The sequence below is a fragment of the Equus asinus genome, chromosome 8 (assembly GCF_041296235.1).
Source record: "Equus asinus isolate D_3611 breed Donkey chromosome 8, EquAss-T2T_v2, whole genome shotgun sequence".
Taxonomy (NCBI): Eukaryota; Metazoa; Chordata; class Mammalia; order Perissodactyla; family Equidae; genus Equus; species Equus asinus.
Window position 1 is genome coordinate 62,396,277 of NC_091797.1, and position 7,371 is coordinate 62,403,647.

Consider the following 7,371-nt stretch of genomic DNA (forward strand, 5'->3'; position numbering starts at 1 on the left):
TGAGCCAAGAATACACAGTGGGAAAAGCATAGTTTCTTTAGTAAATGGTTTTGCTAAAATTGGACAGCCACATGCAAAAGAATGAAACTGGACCACTATCTTAAATCGTACTCAGAAGGTAACTCAAAATGAATTAAAGATTTGAACATAAGACCTGAAACCATCAAATCCTAGAAGAAAGCATAGGTGGTAAGCTCCTTGACATCAGTCTTGGTGATGAGTTTTTGAACCTGACACCAAAAGCAAAAGTAACAAAAGCAAAAATAAACGAGTGGGACTACATCAAACTAAGAAGTTTCCATACAGCAAAGGAAACCATCAATGAAATGAAAAGGTGACCTATGGAGTGGGATAAAATATTTGCAAATTGTATATCTGGTAAGGATATAATATCAAAAGTATATAAAGAACTAATACAACTCAATAGCAAAACCAACAATCCAATTAAAAAATAGAAGATCTGGATAGACATTTTTCCAAAGAAGACATACAGATGGCCAACAGGTACATGAAAAGATGCTCTACATCACTAATCATCAGAGAAACGCAAATCAAAACCACAATGAGGAGTCTCCATCCTCATGATGTTCCAGCCAGGTGCCCAGGTGGATTTGGGGAAGTGAAAGTCACCAGGGGTGTAGCCTGGCCCAACTCATGACCTGGCACCCGTGGGCCAAACACAGATTCCTCAACCTTAGCCCCATGGCCCTGATGAGCCCACTCCTCCTGGTTGTGCTGTTGTGGGCCACTGTAGGGGCACTGACCTGAAACAGGGACTTGAGGCAGCCTGTGGACTATCATCTACAAGTTGTGGGCCCAGAGCAGGCCCAGGGATGCGGTGCAGAGGGAGCTGCTGTATAAGTACATGGATGAGGACTTGGGGCTGGCACCATGGCTCTGGGATCATCAACAGCTTAGTGGAAGCCGTGGGCCACAGCCTGCTGCTGCTGTACTGGAACAATGCCAGCCAGCTTACCTTCCTACTCTACAGTGACTAACTGCCTAAATCCAGTAGAGCTCAGGACTCTTCCAGTTGGGGGCACACAAAGGATGTGTTGCTCCTGGACCAAGAACAGGGCTTCTGGCTGGTCCATAGCATCCTGCACTTCCCTGCACCTGCCTCCTCTGCTGCATACAGCTGGCCTCCTAGAGTATGTCTCTTTCCCTCACCTAGTTCTAGAATGTAGGCAGACAGTTGACCTACACCTACCCCCTGATGTATGGACACATGCTGGAAGAGGCCTTCACCCAGGAATTCCCAAGCCTGGAGGAGGGGGTCAAGGGCCACCATGTTCACCATTGGACCCTAGAAGAGCAGTGTAACACTTACATCAAAGGCAGGGGCCGCCTTCCAGACCTCTGCCAGATTTGGAGACTTTGGAGGTGACTTGCACTCTGGCTGGTTGGCAGAAGCCCTTGGCAGCAGCCTGCAGGTCCAGTTCTGGCAAAACTCTCCTGGCATCCCCTCCTCCAACTGCTCTGGGGTCCAGCATGTGCTGGACATGACATAGACAGCCTTCCTGGGCCAGCTGGGCCAACCTTCAAGGCCACAGAAGACCACTCCAAGTGGTGTGAACCCCTAAATGGCCTGGGCTTGTGTGAGTGAAATGAATCGGAATCTCAGACAGGAGCACCAGGCCTGTGTGCACTGTGTACCCAGCCGCCGGCCCTCTGAAAGGCCTCCCAGCTGCTGGTGAGGGCCTGGGAGCCCTGTGGGAGGAGAGCAGGGCCTTCTCTCCAGGAAGCCCAGCAGAGCATGCAAGAGCTATGGCTCAGGAGCCAGTCTGGACTTTACTTTGAACCCCAGTTTAGACCCTTCCTAATTGTGTGACCTTAATTATGGCCTTAACATCTCTGTGGCTCAGTCTGCTCACTTGCAAAATGTGAATTGTAACACCTGAGTCAAGGTTATTGAGGAATAAAAGGAAATTGGTGGAAAATAAAACACAATGAAATATCACCTCACACCTGTTAGAATGGCTATTACAAAAAAAAACTAGAAATAGCAAGTGTTGGTGAGAATGTGGAGAAAAGAGAACCCTGTCCATTGTTGGTGGAAATGCAAATTCATACAGTGACTATAGAAAACAGTATGGAGGTTCCTCAAAAAACTAAAAGGAGAACTACCATATGATCCAGCAATTCCACCTCTGGGTATTTATCTGAAGAAAATGAAAACACTAATTCAAAAAGATATATGCAGTCCCATGTTCATTGTAGCATTATTTTCAATAGCTAAGATGTGGAAACAACCTAAGTGTCCATTGATGGCTGAATGGATAAAGAAATCATGGTATATAGACACACACATAAACACACACACACACACACACACACACACACACACACACACACACACTGGAATATTATGCAGCCATAAACAAGAATGAAATTTTGCCTTTTGTGACAACATGGGTGGACCTTGAGGGCATTATGCTAAAGGAAGTAAGTCAGACAGAGAAAGACAAATATTGTATGATCTCTGTTATATGTAGACTCTATCTATCTATCTATCTATCTATCTATCTATCTATCTTTCTATACACCAAGCTCACAGATACAGGGAACAAATTGCTGGGTGCCAGAGGTCGGGGGTGGGAGATGGGAAAATGGATAAATTGTTTTGTTTGTTTTTTTAATTTAAGTAAATCAAATAATAAAAATGATACTTTGTATAATTTTAATGTTTTTAAACTTATTACGACTTATTTTGTGACCTAACATATGCGGCCACTATGGGGAATAGCCCAAGTACACTTGAGAAGAATGTGTATTTTGCATTGTTGGGTGGAGTGTTCTGTGTTGGGTCTAACTGGTTTACAGGGTTGTTCAAGTCCTCTATTTCACTACTGATCTTCTGTTTGGTTGTTCAATCCCCTATTGAAAGTGGGGGATTACGTGTATCAAATCATCACATTGTACACTGTAAACTTATGCAATTTTATACGTGAAATTATATCTCAAAAAAGAAAGTATGGTATTGAAGTTTCCAATTATTATCATAAAACTGTCTATTTCTCCATTCAATTCTGTCAATTTTTGCTTCTTATTTTAGGATTGTGTTGTTAGGTATGCGTATGATTTTTTGACTGTTATATCTTCACGGTGGTTTGAATCTTTTATCATTATAAATGTCCTTCTTTGTCTCTTGTAAACTTTTTTGACCTGAAGTCTAATTTGTCTGACAATAATATAGCCACTCTAGCTCTGATTTGGTTACTATTTGCATGCAATATCTTTTTCCAAACTTTTACTTTTTTTTCTTGGTGAAGAAGATTGGCCCCGAGCTAACATCTGTTGCCAACCTTCCTCTTTTTGCTTGAGGAAGATTGTTCCTAAGCTAACATCCATCTCAATCTTCTTCTATTTTGTATGTGGGATGCCACCACAGCACAGCTTGATGAGCGGTGTATATGTCTGTGCCTGGGATCTGAACCCACAAACCCTGGGCTGCTGGAGTGGAGTGTGCAAACTTAACCACTACACCACTGAGCCAGCCCTAATCCTTTTACTTTCAATCTTTTTGCATCTTTGTATCTAAAGTGAGTCTCTTGCAGACCACATATAGATGGATCTTTTTTTTTTAATCTAGTCTGACCGTTTCTGCCTTTTAATAGGAGAATTTAATCCATTTATATTTAAAGAAATAACTGATAAGAAAGGATTTACTTCTGTCATTTAGCTATTTGTTCTATCTAACTTACATGTTTTTTATCCCTCATGTCCTTGGTTACTACCTTTGTCTTGGTATTTACTTGATTTTTTGTAGGGTGCTGTTTGATTCGCTGCTTCTTTTCTTTTCTGTATATTTGTAAATTATTTTCTTGGTGGTTACCTTGGGGATTACAATTAATATCTTAAACTTATAACAATAATGTCAACTCAATGACATCAACTCAGTTTCAATAGTATACAAACACTATGTGTCTATACATCTCTGTCCCTCTCCCTCTGTACTGTTACAATCACAGATACATCTTTAAACATGGTATGCCCTTTAACACAGATTCATAATTATTATTTTATGTATTTGAATTTTAAATCATATACAGAAAAAGAAGAGTTACAAACCGAAGTACAATAATACCAAATTTTGTATTTATCTATGTAGTTTCCTTTACAAGTTTCTTTATTTCTTCTTCTAACTCTGAATTACTGTCCAATGTCCTTTCATATGAGCCTGAGGACTCCCTTCGGCATTTCTTGTAGGGAAGATTACCGGTAATATACTCCCTCAGCTTTTGTTCTCCTGGAAATGTCTTAATTTTTCCTTTATTCTTGAAGGATAGTTTTGCCAGATATAGAACTCTTGTTTGACTTATTTTTCTCTTTCAGGACTTTAAATATGCAATCCCACTGTCTTCTGGCCTCCATGGTTTCTGATGAGAAATCAGTTGTTCAGCTTCTGAGGATCTCTTGTATGTGATGAATTGCTTCTCTCTTGCTACTTTCAAAATTTTTTGACATTAGGTTTCAACCATTTGACTGTGTATCTCAGTGTGGATCTCTTTGAGCTTCCTGTTTTTATTTCATGGAGCTTCTTGGGTATATGTTTTTCATGTCTTTTATCAGATTTGGCAAGTTTTGGCCATTATTTCTATGATATTTTTTTCTGCTTCTCTTTCTCCATTCTCCTTCTGGCATTCTTATGATGCAGATACAGTCATGTGCCACATATTGATGTTTCGGTCACTGAAAGACCACGTGTATGACAATGTTCCCATAATATTAGTACCATATAGCCTAGGTCTGTAGTAGGCTATACCATCTGGGTTTGCATAAGTACACTCTAAGATGTTCACACAATGACAAAATTACCTGATGACGCATTTCTCAGAGTGTTTCCCTATCATTAAGTGATGTATGACTGTATTGCTATGCTTGATGATGTCCAACAGGTCCCTCAGATTCTTTTTATTTTTTGTTTTTTTTTTCTTTCTTCTCCTTATTCTTGATAATTTCAGTCGTCTTATCTTCAAGTTTGCTGAGGTTTTCTTCTACCTGTTCAAATATACTGTTGAACCTCTCTAGTGAGATTTTTATTTTATATATTATACTTTCAGCGCCAGAATTTCTGTTTGGTTCTTTTTTATAATTTCTGTCTCTTTATTGATATTCTCATTTTGTTCATACATAGTTTTTTAAAATTTCCTTTAGTTCTCTGTGGATTCTTTTAGCTCATTGAGCATATTTTAGATAGTTGTTTTGTCATATTGGATTAGTTAATTCTAATACCTGGGCTTTTTAAATTATGCTTTCTGTCAAATTCTTTTTATCTTCTGCATGGGTTGTACTTTTCAGTTTCTTTGTATCACTTGTAATTTTTGTCCTTGTTTTGAGAACTGAAATTTACAAGTTTTATAATGTGGTAATTCTGGAAACTGAGTTTTCTGACACCCTAAGGATTATTGGTTTCTGCTTTTTGAGGGTTGGCATAGTCTGTGACTGTTCTCATCTGTTTTTTGCAAAGTCTGTATTCTTTATTGTGTGTGGTCATTCATATTTCTCTTCTGCTATCTCTGCTGTTAGCTAGTGACCTGACAAAAATTTTCTTAAATGTCTAGCACTGAAAAGATAAAAGAAAATAAAAGGTCAGTGCATCTTCAAATCTCCTGATAGATTTCACCAGGAATTGCTGCTGCAGCTGAGAGGGCTGAGACCAAGGCAGCATCTCGGCCAGTCCCTGAGGACACCCCTCAGGGACAGGGCAGCCATCCCCACAGCCACGGTGGGACTGACGATTGGAGAATGGTGGCTGGTTCATGCATCCCACTCTCTTATCTAAGAACAGTAGCCTTCATCTAGCATCCCCTGGTTGTTATAAGTATCCAGTCAGGTTCCAGAGTTCTGAAATACTTGATTCCGAATGGTTTTTCCAGTTCAATGGTTGCTTTGTTGGAGAGAGCAACTGCTAGATCTTTCTACTATACTATTTTGCATGATGTCACTTGTATGAATGTATTTTGAAATTCATGTAAATAATATCATCTATCTACCTATTTATCTAAAATTTCATTTCTTACTTTTTCACCAACCATCCTGTTTTAAAAAATTGTGGTAAAGTACCCATAACATGAAATTTACCATTTTAACCACTTTTAAATATACAATTCAATGGCACTAAGTGTATTCGCTATTATTATCACCATCCATTCACAGAACTCTTTTCATCTTGCAAAATGGAAACTCTGTACCGATTAAATAATAACTCCCCATTCCACCCTCCCCACAAACCTTGGCAACAATCATTCTACTTTCTGTCTTTGTGTATTTGACAATTCTGGATACATCATATAAATGGATTTATACAGTATTTGTCCTTTAGTGACTGACATTTTACTTAGTATAATATCCTCTAGGTTCATCCATGTGACAGAATTTCCTTCTTTTTAAAGACTGAATAATATTCTATTGTATGAATATATTGCATTTTGTTTATTCATTTATCCATTGATGGACATTGTGTTACTTTTGGCTATTGTGAATAATATTGCTATGAACATGGGTGTATAAACATCTGTTTGAGTCCTTGCTTTCAGTTATTTTGAGTATATGCCCAGAAGTGGAATTGCTAGATCATAAGGTAATTCTTTGTTTGATTTTTTGAGGAATCACCGTTCTGTTTTCCATAGCAGCTGCATCATTTTACGTTCCTACCAACAGTGCACAAGGATTCCAATTTCTCCACATCCTCACCAGTGTTTATTACATTCTGTTTCGTTTTGTTTTGTTTTCATAGTAGTCATGGTAATAAATAAGCCATCATGTTTTTCAGAGTCATACTTGTTTCTTCCAACTGCCATATTATACTCCATGAATGTGCTCCATGTCATTTTACCTTTATTCTCTCCCAGGGTGGACACCCAGGTTGCATGCAGCTCCTCACTGTCATAAATAACGCTGTAGTAAAATCTCTGCTCACATCATTTTGTGAATCTGCGTAAACCTAGTTTTAACATATCTGCCCAGGAATGGAATTGCTGGATCTCAGTGTATTAGAATATGTGTCTTCTTAATTCAGCTAAGTAATCTAAGTAAAACCAGATTGCTCTGGGGAGTGGCTGTACTGGTTTACACTCCTACCAACAATGTAGCTGGATTCTCTATCTCAACTATCTTTTACCAAAACCCAGCATCATACAGCTTTCTATCTTAAGCAGTCTTATGTATAGGGACTTAATTTGTGTTTTTCTGATTTCTAATTATTTTGAGCACTTCTTCGTATGATTATCAGCTTTGTGAATTTTCTACACTGAAAATTCCCTGTTCATATCTTTTGCCCATTTAAATTTTGAGTTGCTGTAGGTTTTTATTTGGACTGTCAGGATTAGCTTTGATATTCTGGGTATGTCACTTTTTTTTAGACATTGC

General features: G+C 38.8%; 1 pseudogene; it reads left to right on the forward strand.

The window, feature by feature from the left end:
- Window positions 1–1,606, forward strand: part of LOC106831996 (deoxyribonuclease-2-alpha pseudogene) — a 65,664-nt pseudogene extending 64,058 nt beyond the window's left edge.
- Window positions 1,607–7,371: the final 5,765 nt, after the last annotated feature.